This window comes from Equus quagga, chromosome 1, assembly GCF_021613505.1.
Source record: "Equus quagga isolate Etosha38 chromosome 1, UCLA_HA_Equagga_1.0, whole genome shotgun sequence".
In the NCBI taxonomy this organism is placed as follows: domain Eukaryota; kingdom Metazoa; phylum Chordata; class Mammalia; order Perissodactyla; family Equidae; genus Equus; species Equus quagga.
Genome location: NC_060267.1, coordinates 13,350,059 through 13,369,462, shown reverse-complemented (window position 1 = coordinate 13,369,462; position 19,404 = coordinate 13,350,059). Strand labels below are relative to the sequence as shown.

At 36.7% G+C, this 19,404-nt stretch overlaps 2 pseudogenes; one reads left to right on the top strand and one right to left on the bottom strand.

The window, feature by feature from the left end:
- Positions 1–5,251: 5,251 nt before the first annotated feature.
- On the bottom strand, positions 5,252–6,171 carry LOC124251462 (olfactory receptor 10A7-like; annotated as a pseudogene).
- An 8,845-nt stretch (positions 6,172–15,016) lies between these two features.
- LOC124251454 (olfactory receptor 10A2-like) lies at positions 15,017–15,963 on the top strand (annotated as a pseudogene).
- Positions 15,964–19,404: the final 3,441 nt, after the last annotated feature.

The following is a 19,404-nucleotide window of genomic DNA, read 5'->3' as shown; positions in this document are numbered from 1 at the left end:
ACCATGCTTCATAGTATGAACAATTTCTGCTAGAGTCAAGGATGGATCTGATAGATGTGACTCTTAATTTCATTACCTGGAATTAGTTATGCATCTTTTAGGACTTTGCCTTTTCTAAATAAATATCCCCTAAACTTAGTGTCTCAAAACAACCACCATTTATCATGTTGCATGAGTCTCTACTTCAGCTAGGAGGTTCTGCTTGTCTCGCCTGGGTTCTCCCAGATTTGAAGGAATCAATTGGCTGTAGCTTATGTAGAATAGCCTCAGTTGGGATGAGTGAGCTGTGCTTCAATAGATCTCTCTCTTCCAGAAGGCTAGCCTTGTGTTGTTCTCATGAGAAATCGTGTGGGTGCAAGAGAGAGAAAGAATCTTTCCCATATCTTTCCCCTAGCCTCTAATGGTTGCCAACAATCCTTGGCATTCCTGGCTTGTAGTGGCATCATTCCAGCTTCTGCCTCCATCTTCGCATGGCTGTCTTTCCTATGGGTTTGTGTATCTCTGCATCTCTAAATCTCTCTCTCCTTACATAATGACTCTAGTCATTGGATTTAGGACCCACCCTAACCTAGTATAACCTCATCTTAAACTGATTACATCTGCAAATATCCTATTTCCAAATAAGGTCATATTCACAAGTAATCCAGTTTAGGACTTCAACGTATCTCCCGTGGGGACACAATTCAGTCCACAACAGTGATCGTATATAATTTATGGAAAGTGCTTAGGAGAAACCAAATATCCTGATTATTGTTGGAAACATAAGCCTGTAAATTCATAAAATATAAAAGCCCAATCTATAAACAACTGTATAGGAAAAAGAGGAAATGCCAATTAACATGCAAACTAACTAAATTTCCTTCGTTTCTTTTTGCCCTCCGCTATCTGCATTCCCTTGTCATGAAAAAGGCATGCTATTCTTTCAACTTAAATTTAAACTCATTTTGCAAATTTCCCAATGAAAATTCCTAACCCAGCTCCCAATTACTTTGCCGTTTATGATTCTTACCTTATTATTTATTTGCTGTCAGATTTTTGTATCATATAATTTTAGAACCTTCTCCTATATAGATGATCAAAGTGAGTCTCAAATAGTTTATATCTTGACAAAGGAAGAAAGATAGTTAATGAAAGAATCAGAAATATGATGTATGTTGTTATTTTTATTTTATTTTCAGATTTCACGAGTCTTATTTACTTTCTTCCAGTTTTATTGAGGTATAATTAACATATAACCCTGTGTAAGTTTAAGATGCACAACATAATGTCTTGACATACATGTATGGTGAAGTCATTACCACAATAAGTTTAGTTAACATCCACCACCTCATACAGTTAAATTTTTGTTTCCCTTGTGATGAGAACTTTTAGAATTTACTCTCGTGGCAACTTTTGAATATACCATATGGCTATATCAACTATAGTCATCACATTGTACATTTCATCTTTAGTACTTATTTATCTTAAAACCGGAAGTTGCACCTTTTGCCCACCTTCATCCAATTCCCCCACCCTTTCACCCTGCCTCTGGCAACCACAAATCTGATCTCTTTTCCTATGAGTCTTCTTTTTAGATTGCACATATAAGTGAGATCATACAGTATTTGTCTTTATCTGTCTGACTTATTTCACTCAGCATAATGCCCTCAAGTTCCGTCCATGTAACAAATGTCAGGATTTCCTTCTCTTTTATGGCTGAATAGTACTTCAATGTGTGCGTGTGTGCTTATTTATTTATATCACATTTTCTTTATCCATGCATCTGTAGATGGACATCAGGTTGTTTCCATGCCTTGGCTATTGGAAATAATGTTGAAACAAACATGGGGGCGCACATATCTCTTTGACATAGTGTTCATTTCCTTTGGATGTATACCCAGAAGTGGAATTACTGGATCATATGATAGTTGTATTTTTAATTGTTGAGGAAACTCCACACTGTTTTCCATAGTGACTGCACCAATTTACGTTCCCATTAACAGCGTACCAGGGTGCCCTTGTCTCCATATCCTCACCATTATTTGTTATCAGTTGTCTTTTTAATAATAGCCATTCTAACCTGTGTGAGGTGATATCTCATTGTGAGTTTTTTTTTTGAGGAAGATTAGCCCTGCACTAACATCTGCTGCATATCCTCCTCTTTTTTGCTAAGGAAGACTGGCCCTGTGCTAACATCCGTGCCCACCTTCCTCCACTTCATATGTGGGGCCCCTGCCACAGCATGCCTTGCCAAGCAGTGCCATGTCTGCACCCGGGATCCGAACCTGCAAACCCCGGGCCGCCAAAGCAGGATGTACACGCTTAATCATTGTGCCATCGGGCTGGCCCCTCATTGTGGTTTTGATCTCATTTTATAATGATTAGTGACATTAAGTACCACTTCATGTGCCTGTTGGCCATTTGATTATCTTCTCTGGAAAAATATTCATATTCTTTGCCCATTTTTTAATTGGATTATTTGGGGTTTTTGGCTATTGAGTTGTATGAATTCCTTATACATTTTGGATATTAACCCCTTGTCAAATACATAATTTACAAGCAGTTTCTCCCATTCTGTAGGTTTGCTTCTCATTTTGTTGATCGTTTCTTTTGCTGTGCAGAAGATTTTTAGTTTGATGTAGTCCCATTTATTTATTTTTATTTTGTTGTGTATGCTGTAGCCATCATATCTAAAAATCATCGCCAAGACTCATGTTAAGAGGATTTTTCTCTATGTTTTCCTCTGGGAGTTTCGTAGTTTCAGGTCTTGCATTTAAGTCTTTAACCCATTTTGAGTTAATTTTTCTGGGTGGTGTGAGATAGGGCTCTAGTTTCATTCTCTTACATGTGGATATCCAATTTTGCCAGCATTATTATTGAAGAGACTGTCTTTTCTCCATTGAGTATTCTTGGCTACCTTGTCAAATATTCATTGATCTACATGCATCTAGGTTTTTAAACACTAAGATTAGTGTTTCTTTTACCATGTGTTGGATTTTGCTTTATTTATATACGGTTTCATTTGTATTGATTTAAAAAGTTGATTGAACAAATTATCTATCTTTTCTTTCTATCAGATTTTTATCCACAAATTTGCCAATGGTTGTAGATAAAGAAAATACACCCAAGTAATCTGAAAATAAAAAATACCATTATAGTTTTAAGGCCGCATGCAATGGGCTTTTTCGAAATTGTTTGTTTCTTCACCCCTCCAGATGCCCCAAATACACAATCACAGGAAGTTATTCACATCTAATTTACGATGAAGAAGTAATTCTGTCTCTACATATCAGTATGTCCCACCTATTCATATAGGTAACATTTTTTGCCTCTATATTCAAAATGTGTTTTCCATAAGACTTCTGTATGAACTATTTCGATGGAACTTATAAATGAATTCAGTCAAGTGACATTTGTTTCCTGATTTGATTTTTATCCATTGGAATTCTTCACTGAGAAAACCCAAAACTGACTCACTGATTTACAAAGGTAAAATACTGAAAAGATATTGAGAAGCACACCACATATGACATGGGAAGGGAATACAAGAATAAGCAGAAGTCGGGACCACGCTAAAAATCCAAATTAATACTCCAGAATCAGTTGTGAAAGCACACTGTTACGGCCACAACTAAAACTTGGATGCCACAGTTTAAGCTTGCACTGCCAGCACTGGACACGGGGAACTGCCACTGCCACTGCGGTCTCTGTGTGGCTTCATGTGAATCCCCACTGTCCCCATTTCTTTGCACTATGAAATCACGTTTCAAAATCTAAGTAGTTGAACTTAGGTTAGATGCCTACAAACTAGCTGTGAGGGACTTTGGTAAAATATATATCTGACGTTCACATCTGCTCCATGGGAAATGGCTCCTGCCTTCCCCCAAGACTCACGAAATGAAGAGTCAAAAGGCTAAGCAGCCCATAAGTAATCACTACCCTCCTTTCTGAATATATTACATTCTAATACTGCAGTGAACACTCACAAGACTACCATAAACCTGCGCCAAATGGGGATTCATGGGAGATAAATAAATTGATTCTGAGTATTGGATTCTGAATTCAAATTAGTGATTATCCGACTGCCAAGTTTGTAGGTTTCATTCCACAATTAATCTTCATATCATCATTTTACATAAATTATATCTTCTCAAATATCTGAAAATTGTGTAAATTCTAAGAATTAATAGCTGATTAATAAAAATTAATACCTTCTTTAGCCAATGATCAAAGAAGTCCAGAATCATGTCACCAAATATTAATACTAAGGTAATTTTATTAAAAAGCTCATTTAAGCCAGCAACTCATATAAAGAATTTGCACCATGAATTCTTGGCAACTACAAATTTCCACCTTTCAAGATGTCTTTTAAAAAGTCACTTAAAACACATTACATGATTGATCTTTACATCATATTAGCTGCAAAATATGTAGTGATTTATGGTGGACATTTTCATTTACCCTTCATAACCTTTTCCATCCTGATCTATGCCCAGCAGGCTGACCTTTATAAACTGCATCAACAGACATTGTTGTCTTCTGTCTCAAAATTGGTTTGATCAAGAAGAGGCACAAGCTGGGCCAGCCCGGTGGCGCAGCGGTTAAGTTCTCACGTTCCGCTTCAGCGGCCCAGGGTTCGCTGGCCAGGATCCTGGGTCCAGACATGGCACCGGTTGGCACACCATGCTGTGGTAGGAGTCCCACATATATAGTAGAGGAACATGGGCATGGATTTAGCTCAGGGCCAGTCTTCCTCAGTAAAAAGAGAATTGGTAGCAGTTAGCTCAGGGCTGATTTTCTTCAAAAAAAAAAAAAACAGGCACCAGCAGTAGATTTGATAAAGTCAAAGCAGAATAAGGCTGAGATGGCAGCCTTCCTCTACTAAAGAACAGAACTCCTAGTGGGTGGCTTTTTCTCATAGTTTTGGCATTTTCCAGGTTTCAGTTAATACTTCTTCTCCTTGCCCTTTCAGGTCAAGAGATATGGAATTTACATCATATGAACTGTGTGACAATCGCCTGACCCCACTCCCCAATTTGTAAATAGTCCCCTCATAAAGATTTTCTCAATTATTCCAATCTGAAAGTACCAAATGTTTCTTGCTGTGACTCTGAGATACTTAGAGCCACCCACCATAGTAAGTGACACTGAAAAAATAAGAGCAAATCTTCTCCTCCTTTTAGCTATTATTCTTGGGTTCTGCTGTCCCTACTTTCTTTAGAGAAACTCTACACAATAGGACTAATACCACATCTAACTTCTGCAAGACTTTTCAAGTGATTGTCCTCCTGACTGCCCCCTTCACTTCGTTGTTCCTTAGGCTGTATATGATGGGGTTTAACATAGGAGTGATGACAGTGTAGGACAATGACACTAGCTTCTTGCTTTCAGGGGACTGGTTGGATTTGGGCCGTAGGTAGGTCAAGCTGGCTGTTCCATAGAAAATGGATACCACAATGAAGTGTGATGAACAAGTGGAAAATGCCTTCTGGTGACAAGTAGCAGAGGGAATCCTCAGGATGGTTGTCTTAATGCGGGTGTAGGAGACCAAAATAAGGGAAAAGGGAAACATAATAAATAGGAGTGTGGAAGCAGGTGCTTGATTTCATATGTGGTCATATCCTGAATGACTAGTTTCAACACTGGGGGACCATCAGAAAAAAAGTGGTCTACAGTGTTTGACCCAAAGAAAGGAAGGGCCATTATCTAAGTTGTCTGTAGCACAGAGACAGGAACTCTAGACATCAAAAGGACTATGGCTATCCACCATCATACGGGCCTACTCACTATGACTGAATACTGGAGAGGGTTACAGATGGCCACACAGTCATCATAAGCCATCATAGAGAGGAGAGAACATTCAGAGCTACCAAAGAAGAAGAAGAAGTACATCTGGGTACCACAGGCTACAAAAGAGATGATTTTCCTTGGGGACACTAGATCTACCAGCATCTTCGGCACCATGACTAAGGTGAAACAGACTTCAAGAAGTGATAGGTTTCGGAGAAAGAAGTACATGGGTGTGTGCAGGGCAGGATCCACACTGGTAACTGTGACAATAAGGAAGTTGCCAAACAAGGTGGCTGTGTAGATGAGCAGGAACAAAACGAAAAGAGAAACTTGCATCTCAGGGTTGTTTGTAAAACCGAGAAGAACAAATTCAGTGACTCTGGTGTTGTTTTCACAAATCATGTCTGAGACTAGTTTCTCTCTAAGAATCAAACTATGTGAATCAAAGGATAGTCTTTGAATATAGATATAATCTCAACAATATCAGTACAATCCATAAATGCGTCTCTGTTCTCAGTGTCATATCATTCTACTTCTCTGAAGCAGAGAGAACATTTATGATAACATAAAATCAAGGGAAAAGAAACATTTTGCACGAATCCTACTAATTGCTGATCATCTAGATGCAGTTTTGCTTCCATCAGTGGTCATAGCCTACAGCTCGTGTTCTTCATCAGAGGCATACTATTTCTCAGGATTAAATATAAAGAGTTTAGACAGATAATTAAAATAGAATCATCTAATAATTTTTAAAAAGAAATCTAGAGTGCAAAAGATAAATTATGAGCTAGTTGGACTTTTCTAATCTTTGATTATATAAATGACATATTTGTACTGAATGGAGTACATTTTACACCATTCCATCCACCATAATTATACATATATACATTTATATACATATACATGCACACACATATATATGTATATATGAGATAAACTCAGTATATAAACATAAGTAAACAAATACATAAATATAACATATGCTTATGATTTTGGTGCTTTCCTGTAGTCTTCATGAGATTGCTAATTTATGTGATTTTTGATATTGTCTCTTGAACATAATTTCGCTTCACTGGGCCTCCATTTCTTATTATGCACATAAGTCTAATCATATCACTTGAGTTGGGCTTGAAAACAAACTTCTGAACAAATTTGACTTGCAATAGGGAAGTCCTGCTTCTAACACTCTTTTTACTTCCCATCCATCAAAATAGTTCTGCTTCCCAATGTGTTGAGACTTTGTTAAATTAACGCTTGTTTAGTAGAGCCCAGGGATGTAGGATGGTGACCTGTGATTTAACAAAACACTGTAAGAGAAAGTGAAATAGAGAAGTTTATTTCTCACAGGTCCTGGAGGAGGTACAGGACACACCTCGAGGAACCACATAGGGAAGTGAGGGAAGGTTGCAGGCAGAAAGAACATGGCAGGACTTGGGGCACATGCCTTTATCAGGGGCAAAGGGTGGAGTAATTTGGGGATTCTTGGCTATAGCCAGATTGGTCAATTCAAACCCAAAAGAGCAAGGCCTGGGTATGCTTCCACCAGGGTTTATCTAAGAGGTGCACAAGGGGAAGCCCTTGGAGGCAGGGGAGACTGTTTATCTCAAGGGCAGTCAGGGAGTCGTATCAGGAACTTACGTCTATCTGTGACTCTATGCGCTGTTATTTAGGTTATGCACTCAAGGGACAGCTTAATGTCAGTCCAAGGCCTCTGCAGGCCACTTGGACACACAAAATGGATACTGAGTCAGTGATATTACGGAGTAGTTTAGCTGAAATCTCAACAGGCTGTCAGTCTCCAAAGAGCATGGTTGGCAACGAGAGCAAGTCACTTACTATTGTGTGTCCACTAAAAGTCCAGTCATAAAAGTACTAATTCAACTATTATGAACTCAAACACTATATCTTATTTAGAGTGAAATATTTTGACCAAAAGTAGAATTATATAAATATTTTCTGTACAGGTCTCACTTAGCGATAGCATACCTAACAGAAACATATGTTGGAAAACCAATTATTCATAATGCTACATTGGAGCTGAGCTGAACAATGTTTCATTTTTTTCAAATGTTGGATCAATTATTCTATAATTAATTTTTCAAATTTAATTCAGAAAAAACTTAACTAGGTTATTTTATAGTCAAAGTTATATTTAAAATAGATTTCTAATCTAAAAGTAAGGAGATTAAAACTCACAACCTATAGATTTAATCTGAAACAAGTGGCCCATTTGAAAGATTCTGTGTTTTAATTCTAACTCTAAAGATACATACTTTGGTAATATTTCATCTGTCTACTTTGCTTACTGTAGTTCTCAAACCAATATCATCAATAGCAAAAGGAAAGGAAATTTGATGATCCTAGGCTGTCTGTGCTCCTTGAAGTCCCAGAATAATAGGTGACAGACGTGACAGTGATTGTGATCATTACTTTCTCAACACTGTTGCAAAACCTGCTTCTATACTATTCTCATCATCAGTAATAACAACAACATCATTATTCCTGGTATATTTAACAAAGCATATAAAAACCTTCATATGCATTATCATGCTTACCCGCATTTTGCAAAAATTCTAAACTTAAGGCTCTAAAAATACTCCATCATTTGTCTAGATAATAAAACAAAAAATAGGAAAGCTGATGAAGATATCAAGATTTTAATAACAGACGAGCAATTTTTCATGTATCCCTAAATTGACTCCACCACCACCATCCCTCAGAATTCTGATGTTAACGAGGCAGACAGCAGCACTGAGTTGAATGGCTGACCCTTGAGTGATCAAGGTTTGTAGTGCACCATCCATGGTCTCCACAATGAAACATAAATAAGGCTACCCAAGAAAATTGTCAATTTAAAAAATTTTTTTGATAATTAGTGTTGCACGCTTTCTACTTTGCCTTGACACATTTAAATTCAATGAAATTTTGAAGTACTCGAGGTTTATAGTGTTAGAGAATGTACCTCCAAATATCCCTCTCAGTCTTTCTATAGCCTAAAAAACCTACTGAAAAAGGAGGTTCACCAGCAGTGACGTGCAATCACTACCACACATTTACACTGATGTCTTTTTTAAAAGCTTTTAAACTGTGGTTGAGCTGCCGTGATTACTACATAGCTCTAGAGAACCTACTATTTAATTTATTGCATGGCATTTTGGTAATTTAATGCGTTTACTTAAGCCCACTATTTTAATGGACTATGTCCTGTTGAGGCCAAAGAGTTTTTTCACTTCCCATTAGACAGGCCTACTTCCACCTTTTCTGAGAAAATACACTTAATCTCTCATTGTGCCAGCTTTCGCACAATTACATTTTCTCATAAAAATGATTATGGCTCGACACAATTGCATCATCGTATTTGGAGCACAACCTGAAGCTGAGATCATCACTGAATTTCTCTTACTGCAACAGCACTTCTAACAGCCAGAAATATAAATTAGTAAAAATTGGAGAGAAAATAACCTCAGTATTGAATTAAAGAAACACTTTGTATGATTATAATCCACAGCATTTCTTAAATATACAACTATTCTTTCCTTAATATGCTTTTCCTTAGCAATCTATGGCTTTCTAGACAGAGCGAGAGCCTTATTGTTCTTTGTTTTCTTCCATTTTAATAAAGCATAAAGTTATCCCTTTTTACATAAGGAGTCCCATAGTTATTTTTCTTAAAATGTTTTTGTTATACACAGATGCACAGATAAAACTGTTTTTTAAAAAAATTGAGGAACAAGATAAATCATAAAGAAATATCTGAATATATCTCTACCAAATTAATACTCATACTTCTTTTTAAATTAGAATTTTAATGATTTTTTGAAATAGAAGTAATAGTCTGTGAGAATTTTTAACTGATCTTGAAATCTGTCGATTATCACAAATCTTCAGAATTGAGAACACCTTCAGCAGACTGACCTGCTTTGCATTGACAGTACTGGTTGATATATTTTAGCGATAATATTTAAAAACGTGACTTCCCTTGGGGAAATGACCCCTGGGATATTAAAAGGAACTACTGTTAATTTAACTACTGTTTTAGTCTCACAGGGGAGAATATAGAATTTTTGTGGCTATATTTTCTTTAAGTTATAATGACTGCAATTCAATAAGTGTTTCTCAATAACGGATATTTTGTCATGGGTCTATAGAGCACGCTAGTCAAATCCCTTGGGATTACAACTATGAATATGCTAAGACTATATGAGGAATATAAATTTTAGTTTTCCCTGTAAAATTTTTGTATTTTTTGTGGGATAGGTTTTGGTCCAATACAGAAAAGAGAAATTTGCATTATGCCCTTGAAACTTACATGATTTTTTTTTTTTCCTGAGGAAGATTCACCCTGAGCTAACATCTGTGCCAATCATCTTCTCTTTTGCATGGCTACTGATGAGTAATGTAGCTCTGCACCCAGGAATATAAGCTGGGAGCTGAAGTGGAGCACACTGAACTTAACCACCAGGCAACAGGGCCAGCCCTGAAACTTATATGATTTTAAATTTCATTTTTTGTCATTATAAAAATTTTATTATTTCAAACATATATTTTCCTAACAATGATCTTTTTTAAACGATGAAACACATCAAGGTAAGGTGACAATTGCCTGTTTTTTAGTGTTGTCTTATACCTTCAATAGTGGGGCTATTGACTTGTTTTACCAGAACAATGTAAACAGCACCAAGATTCATGTGTTGTTTCATGGAAGCAGTACCTTATATCCAACATGGTCAGTGTCATAAAGAAATAAGCGATTTTTCTTTCTTTTTTAATCCTTGAAATGTTTTGTCCTTGGATTTTCTGAGACTATCTTCATTGAGAAGGTGGAGACACAGCACTATTCTTTGAAGTGTTTTGTAAAGCTAACAAAACCGTGGAAGTCACTGTCTTTATTTTATTGTAATATATTTGTTGTAGAACCAACTCATAAACAAATACAAACTTAAAAAGTTAAAAATTAGCACAGTGGGAATGCTTCCAAAAGATTCTAATGAAATCTTTGGAGGGCAAAAAGCCTTGAAAAGGCCCCAGGAGTTTAAGGTTAACCTAAGTCTGAACCGGAGACATAACAAATAGCTACACAGGAACCTTCATGACTTCCTAATATACCTCTCTATGGAAAAGAAAAAGAGAAGCTTCCCACATTTGCAGAAATTAAAGGAAAATTCCTTAATCCTTATTTTCTAAGTAAACTAAATAACAATGGTAGTTTAAAATCTTTTTGTAAAATTTTCAATTGGATACATCTACCTTTAGATTGAGTAAAACAAATCTGTAGCGATTTCAAAGAAAAAGGTTATAACATAAAATATATCTTAATCATCTATCCATCTTTGTTCATACCTGCACCAAATAAATATCCATGTACCATACTGAAGGATATATTTTTAACATTGGAGAAGAAAAATCAAGTGAAGAAATGGTGCATTACTGAATCATGTATCAGGTTTTTACTTTGTTTTTAAAAATTTTAAATAAAAGTTTTATAAGGTCTCATCAGGGAGACCGTGGAAATCCCGGTATCTGAAGATGAGGTAAATGTCAACGGAGTTACTTCCGCATTATCGGTTCCTAAATGAATACCAGCTCCCCCGCCACCACCACCAACAAAAAAATCAAATCAAATACAGCTCACTGTGTGGTGTCCAATTGCCACTCTGGAGTAGTCCAGCTCCCTATCAAGCAATTCCTACAGTCATATCGTACGCATTCACTGACTATGTATTTCTGCCTACCTGTGGGTAATTCATCTTAATTATTTTACCTGAAAATTTTTCATGGTGTTATAATTTTGGATTTGCCTGGAAATAAATTAATGATTCCTTTCCCGTAGATTTTTTGGTTCACCTACTAAGTGGCAAGCACTGTGCTAAGTAGTAGGTTTGAAAGGTTAAATAGACAAAAACCCTCATCTCGAAAAGAGTACATTGTTTGTAATTCTCATTTGATGAAATTCATTTTGAAGGAGTGAAGAACAAAGACATGTCAGCAAGAGAAGTAGTTTAGTGGCTCATGAAAAAAGACAAAATATGACCTTACATTGGTCTGGGGTCTGGTCCATAGACTTCAGTTTCAGAATTTAAATGTATTAATTAATCCAGAGAATATCAGGCTCTTTGGGAATAGTGAACACAATTAAATTCATCCAAAGGTAGTGTGTAAATACTAAAAGTATATAAAAACTAAAGATGTGTAAAATATTATTTGTATATTTTAAACCAAGGGATGTATCTTTGTAATAACCTTACTACACTTGTCTATTAACCTACAAGTTAATTTTTGGAACTCACATGATTTGAGGAAATTAAAATAATATTTAGAAAATTTCTTTAAAAAATAAGGTCAAAGAGGGGCTGGCCCCCTGGCCGAGTGGTTAAGTTCGTGCGCTCTGCTGCAGGCGGCCCAGTGTTTCGTTGGTTCGAATCCTGGGCGCGGACATGGCACTGCTCATCAAGCCACGCTGAGGCAGCATCCCACATGCCACAACTAGAAGAACCCACAACGAAGAATATACAACTATGTACTGGGGGTCTTTGGGGAGAAAAAGGAAAAAAATAAAATCTTAAAAAACAAAACAAAAACAATATAATAAAGGCCAGCCTGGTGCCCCAGCGGTTAAGTTTGCACGTTCTGCTTCTCAGGCACTGGGGTTCACCAGCTCGGATACTGGGTGCGGACGTGGCAGGGTTTGGCAAAAGCCAGGTAGGCGTCCCACGTATAAAGTAGAGGAAGATGGGCATGGATGTTAGCTCAGGGCCAGCCTTCCTCAGCAAAAACAGGAGGATTGGCAGCAGTTAGCTCAGGGCTAATCTTCCTCAAAAAACAAAAACAAAAACAATACAATATACAGAACTCAGATTCTCAGTTTAGTGGTTTTTGACAATTATATACAACCAGGCAAAAAACAAAATTAATTATTCCATAGAGTTTTCTCATGGCTTTTCCAGTCAATTTCCCTCACCCTAAGGCACCCATTTTCTGATTTTACCACCATAGATTTGTTTCTGCTACTGTAGGAATTCCAGTAAATGAAATCATATAGTATATGGCATTTTGTGTCTGCATTCTTTCACTCAAGTAAATGTTCATCCATGAGGTTGAGTGAGTCTGTCGTTCATCCTATTTTTAGTGGCATTGTATGAATAGACCAAAATTCTGTTTATCCATTCCATTGTTGATGAATATCGGGGTTGCTTCTGGTTCAAACTGTGATGACTACAGCATTTGTAAACATTCTCGTATGTGTCTTTGTGTGTTGTATATTTTATGTTTATTTTCATTCCTCTTAGCTAAACATCTAAGAGTGGAATTTGTGGGTAAAAGGGTCATGATATGTTTAAACTTACAGGAAACTATCAAACTGTTCTGAAAATTGGTTATAAATTTATAAGAATTTCAGTGTTTCACATCCTCAACAACATTTGTTTTTCAGTATTTTTTTTACTATAGCCATTCGAATAGCTTCTACTCTCCCCGTTGGCATGTGACAGAAAATCTTATGTATTAGCTAATTGGTATATATCTTTGTTGATAGTAATTGTACAGTTGGTTGGGATCCAACATACTAAATGTCTAAAAAGAATTGAGAAAAATCAAAGTATTGGGCCAGTTATTTATTTATTAACACAGGTAATTAGAATCTTTGATTTGGTTTTGGTTGCTTGTGTTTAAAACTTGGTTTACTTATTTGGTTGATTGTTTAGTATTTATTTTGCTACTAAATACTCTTCTATAAATACGAATGTATAGAATTTTTAAAGATGTCTTAAAAATCACTGAACTGTTAACGAGGAAGAGCTTCGTATTACATCTATAATTATACCAGCTTTTTATCCCCAAGGATTACCCTGCATTCTCAGCAATGTAAAGTGACGGTAGAAACAAGTACCTTCACATTCTTTAAAATAAGTTCTTTGAAGATGTGGAGAATAACCAGAATGATTTGGGATCCTCTTTCTCTCTTCTGGGTCTTTCATTTCCTTCTTTTCACATACTCATAATGTTTATTATTTTCATTTCTTGAGGACATTGCAAAGCAACATTTTTTCACCTTTTTAAGTTTATAAATTATTTTAAATAATTCCATTGGAAATTTTCAATTTCCCTAATCAGGTCATTTATGTATGTTTCTAACAATTTAATCATAGATAATTAATAAAATGAATGCTATCTGTGAAGTTTAAGGAAACTATTGTATACTGTGTTGTGCCTGTTAATATCACAAAGATCTGACAAGTCTGTTTCCATTTGAGGAGCTCAAAGTGGATTGCTGTGGCAAACACCCATAAAATGCAATAATTATATTAATTGCATGATAGGAATGCAATAGAAACGTTTAGTGTTACACACTGAAACTTAAGGGATGGAACCAATAGCAATACATGATCTCTGGAAAATGCATTCAAAAGATGAAAACAAAATTTGCATTGAACATTCGTTGTTGTTTCTGAACAAATTCCTCTTGAGACAAATATAATTAAGCTGTGCAGTGGATGCAATCCGTATGGTCTCTAGTCAGAATTGAAATACTGCGTATTCCATTACCATGTTGTAATGTGGAATCGTAGGAAGTCTAGAAGTCCAACAAGGAAAAGAAAATTTGCCTTGTGTTTCTAGGTATGTTTACCTACTGATAATTTCCTGTAAAGTTACCTGAGGTTGTGGAAAGGAGATTCTATTCCTTTCGATTTTCATGGATTTTAGCTGTCTAATCATTGGCTTATTCTATTCAAATATAAATGAGCAAAAATATGCATGAAAATGAATAGAAAAATGACTGAAAATATAGTCCCTTCCAAACTCTTAAGTGTGGCTTTAAGGAAGGTTGTGGAATTGAGAAGACCAGGATAGAGCACCTTTATATTTTACTCTATACATTTAAGTTTTATGTCACTCCTTTACAATTAGAATGCTTTCATGCATTACTTATGTTATAGCCTGTATATAAGATTAGAATATCAATAAGATAAAAACAAAAAAAAAAAAAAACAGATTATGTAACTTAAAGTTATGTTTTCTCTAAATTTCTGTGAAAATACCATAAGATCCAGAAGCCCAAATCAGGAAGGAATATTGCATCCATTTTCATTGGGCAGTTATTTAGAAAGGTTTAGCAAAAGGAATCTAAGTGTCTAGGTTCTTGTGTCAGACCACTGATGTTAGGAAAGCTCCTTTCTCTGAGGTTTGATAGAGACCTATGCTAGGTGACTGGATTCCTTATGTTATTTGCCCCTCTTTCTCGTCTCTGCAGATGTCCAGTTCTGAGTCTACAAGGAGTGGAAAACAGTGCCTTTGCACCAAATTCACATTTGTGGCTTTTTCCTCTCTAGCAGAGTTACAACCTGTGCTGTTCCTTGTGTTCTTAATCATTTGCTTGTTTACTGTGGGAGGAAACCTCATCATCATCTGCCTGATCTGGGCCATCCCTTCCCTGCACACCCCCATGTATTTCTTCCTGGTTAAACTCTCCTTCCTAGAAATGTGCCACATTGCCAGTGTGGTGCCTCTGATGCTGGTTCACATGCTGCCGGAGACCGAGATCATAAGTGTGGAGGCTGTGCAGCTCAGATGTACATATTTACCATCTTGGGACTGACAAAATGCTGCCTGCTAGTAGCCATGGCTTACGACCGCTTTATAGCTTTGTTACGCGCTGCATTAAACTCTCATGGACCCTCATGTGTGTTTGAAATTGGCTGCAGCATGTTGGACCACGGGGTGGTGGTGGAGTCAGCCCAGACCACCTGGGTCTTCTCTCTGCCTTTCTGTGGAACAGGAAAGATTCAGCACTTTTTTTGTAACATCATGCCTGTAGTGAAACTAGCCTGTGTTGATACCTCCTACAATGAGATTGTGATGTTCGCAGTCTCTGTGCTCTTCATTATGAGTCACTGTGTCCTCATCCTGTGCTCCAATACACACATTCTTGTGACCATCTTGAGAATCCCTTCAGCAGCTGGCAGACACATTGTTCTTCTCATTCATATCCTGGTTGTTTCTCTGTTCTGCGGCACTGCCTTGTTCACTTATCTCCTACTTAAGATGGCACACACTCCAGAAACAGACAAAGCCACTGCCCTCATGTACACCATTGTAACACCTGCTCTGAATCCCATTATCTATACCTTGAGGAACAAGGAAGTAAAGGAAGCCTTTCAAAGGGTAACCCAAAGGAACCCTCTTAGACAAATGGCCTAAACCAGCCATAGTAGCGGAAACTTACACTATTGTACAAAGAGGTTACCTAAGATTTTATGTTCCCCCTAACAATACTAATTGTCATTATTTATAGGATAGCAAGCAAGAAATACTTGGATCTGTTCTACTGAGAGGTATAGCAATTATATTTATATTTGTATTCTAAATATTAGGTTTTTGTCTTCCCTGGTTTTTCTGTTTTTCTCTCGTAGAGTTCTTCGCTGATGATTCAGTGGAAATAGCATAGTGTTCAGCAAATGCTACTGAAACAATTGGATATCCAAATACCATCGAATGAACTTTGATCTGTTCCTCAAACTATATTAAGAAACTAATCCAGTAATCCATTTCCCATAAGATGAGGACGAGTTGATACAAGTTGTTAGCACAGTTTGCTGCGCATAACGATCAGACAATGAAGTGGTTCGCAGACCACAATAGAATAGTCATAGGACATAGAACATAAAATGATGAAGCTTCCAAAAGATGATAAGAAAAGTAATTGAGTTGCACCACCACTCTAGGAAATTGTCTAATCTTTGTCACCATGGTTATCAGGAATTTAGGAATACAGACCACTGTCAACTATAATCCATGTTCCAAAGCTTCTCCTCAGCAAGACTTTTAAGTCCATGTTTATCTGCCAATGTTATGCTTTTCACATTTCTTTTTTCATCCAGCTCCTAAGTTTAACCTATAAACCCTGAATATTGTTCTATACATTTATCCAACACAGAAAAATCTTGTTTATTATTTTTTATCATTATCCCACTTTTTGATTAAAAATTCAATCTATCTGCTGTTTTATCACTTGACATTAAGTCCAAAAAATGAGTTGATGCTTTCCTAAATCTGTCTGATATAACGGAAGAAACATGACTATAGGAAAACTAAACAGAAGAGAAATCAAAAGCGCCTTCCTTAATTTCATTTTCCTTAAGGATACATACAGGGAATGCATCATTTATAATTTACAATTCCTTCAACTCATTTATCATTGTACAAACCATAAAAAGTTGATCTGTCTATCTGGATGATTTTCAAAACCAGAGTTTTGTATTTGCTGCAATTATCATTCTGGTCTATTGCTCATGAGGCAGTGGTCTTCAATACTTTCTCATGGTCCTTACTCCAATATTTGTGAAAACACTTTCATTATATTTAACTCTTTGAGTTCTGCATTTCCTTTACACTCAAATATTTATTTTACCATTTAAAAATTGGCCAGACTTACCCAAACAGACCTTTTTAAATTGAGATTCACAATAGTTTACATTATTGTGAAATTTCAGTTGTACATTATTTCTTGTCTGTCACCACACCTCCTGTGCCCACACCACCCTCCTTCCCCTGGTCACCACTGAACTGTTTTCTTTGTCCATGTTCTTGTTCATATTCCACATATGAGTGAAATCATCTGGTGTTTGTCTTTCTCAGTCTGGCTTATTTTGCTTAGCGTAATTCCCTCCAGCTCCATCCATGTTGTTGCAAATGGGATAAAAATTCTCAATAAAATCAGTATTGAAGAAAAGTACTTCAACATAATAAAGGCCATTATGACAAACCCACAGCCAACATCGTACTCAATGGCAAAAAACTGAAAGCCATCCCTCTGAGACTAGGAACAAGACGAGGGTGCCCACTCTTGCCAGTCCTATTCAACACAGTACTGGAGGTATTGGCCAGAGCAATTAGGGCACAAAATCAATTCAAACACAGGTTTTTTAATATGTCCTAACAGGATTACCCTGGAAGTTAAAATTATTGAAAATCATCAAGTGCTGCAACTATCCATATTATTACCCATGTTATTTTTACATTATTATTAAACTCTTTCATATTCTGTTACAGGTACTTTATGACTAGTATTTCTTTGATGTACTTGTTTAATAGCTTTCTCTGAGCTCCCAATTTAAGCATCTGTTAGGAAAAACATTGATTTTATTAATGTCTCCCTTTTTCTGATCCTCTCTATATTTCTCCCCTTTTACTAATTATTACTTCCAATTATTACTACTAATAATCTTTTACTAATCATTACCTAATTCATTACGTCTCAGTTGGAGTAATGAAAACTAAGCATATCCGACTTTGAATTTTCACGATTCTATTTTTTAGCTCTGTGTCTATCAAAATGTTTTTATTCTTACTGAGCTATCTGTTTCTCCTATGGATAAGGCTAATAATAATAATTATATCACACTCTTGTTTCCAGAATTACATATAAAATACCTACTAATGCCTGTAATTTATTGAGTAGTTAACAAAATAGAGAACTTATTTTTTTATTATTATTTTAATGGGGTCATATTGGCTTATAATATTGTGTAAATTTCAGGTATATATTATTATGTACCCGTTTTTCTTAGACTGTATCATCTTCACCACCAATAGTCTGTTTTGTTTTTTTTTTAACATTGGCACCTGAGCTAACATCTGTTGCCAATCTTCTTTTTTTCTTCTTCTTCTTCTTCTCTCCAAAGCCCCCCAGTACATAGTTGTATATTCTAGCTGTAGGTCCTTCTGGTTGTGCTATGTGGGATGTCACCTCAGCATGGCTCAATAAGCAATGCCATATCTGATCCAAGGACCCAAACTGGTGAAATCTTGGGCCACCAAAGCAGAGCCTGTGAACTTAACCACTCGGCCATGGGGGCAGCCCCACCAATAGTCTATTTTTTATCCATCACCATACATATAAAGATCTTTTATTTTATCAGATTGTTGTTCAGCTTCCTTCACTGATAAGAAAAGCTGAAAGCATTTCAGGATAAAGCATTTCAGCATTTCAGGTGGAAGCTCTCTTAAGACATGAGTTGTACCTGTATTTAAGAAGCTATGTTACTTGCTCAAGAGCTAATTTAGAGGCCAGCCTGATGGCATAGTGGTTAAGTTCATACACTCTGCTTTGGCAGGCCTGGGTTCACCAGTTCAGATCCCAGGTGTGGACCTAAGCACTGCTTGTCAAGCCATGCTGTGGCAGGCATCCCACATATAAAGTAGAGGAAGATGCACACAGATGTTAGCTCAGGGCTAATCTTCCTCAACAAAAAGAGGAGGAAAAGAGGAAGATTGGGAGCAGATGTTGGCTCAGGGCTGATCTTCCTTAAAAAAAGGAGAAAAAAAAAGACAATTAAAAAGATTTAGCATGGGCCTTGCCTGGTGACACAGTGGTTAAACGTGCACTCTGCTTCCGTGGCCTGGGATCACAAGTTCAGATCCCAGGCACAGACACACACACCACTCCTCAAGCCATGCCATGCAGGTGTCCCATATACAAAGCAGAGGAAGAGTGGCCCCAGTGTTGGCTCATGGACAAACTTCCCCACGCAAAAATAAATAAATAAATAAATTCAAAAACCACTATTAAACTACCTGAAGATTCAGAATCCAGAGGCCAATGGTAGTGGTTCTATTAGAAATAATGTGAGGTGATATGTC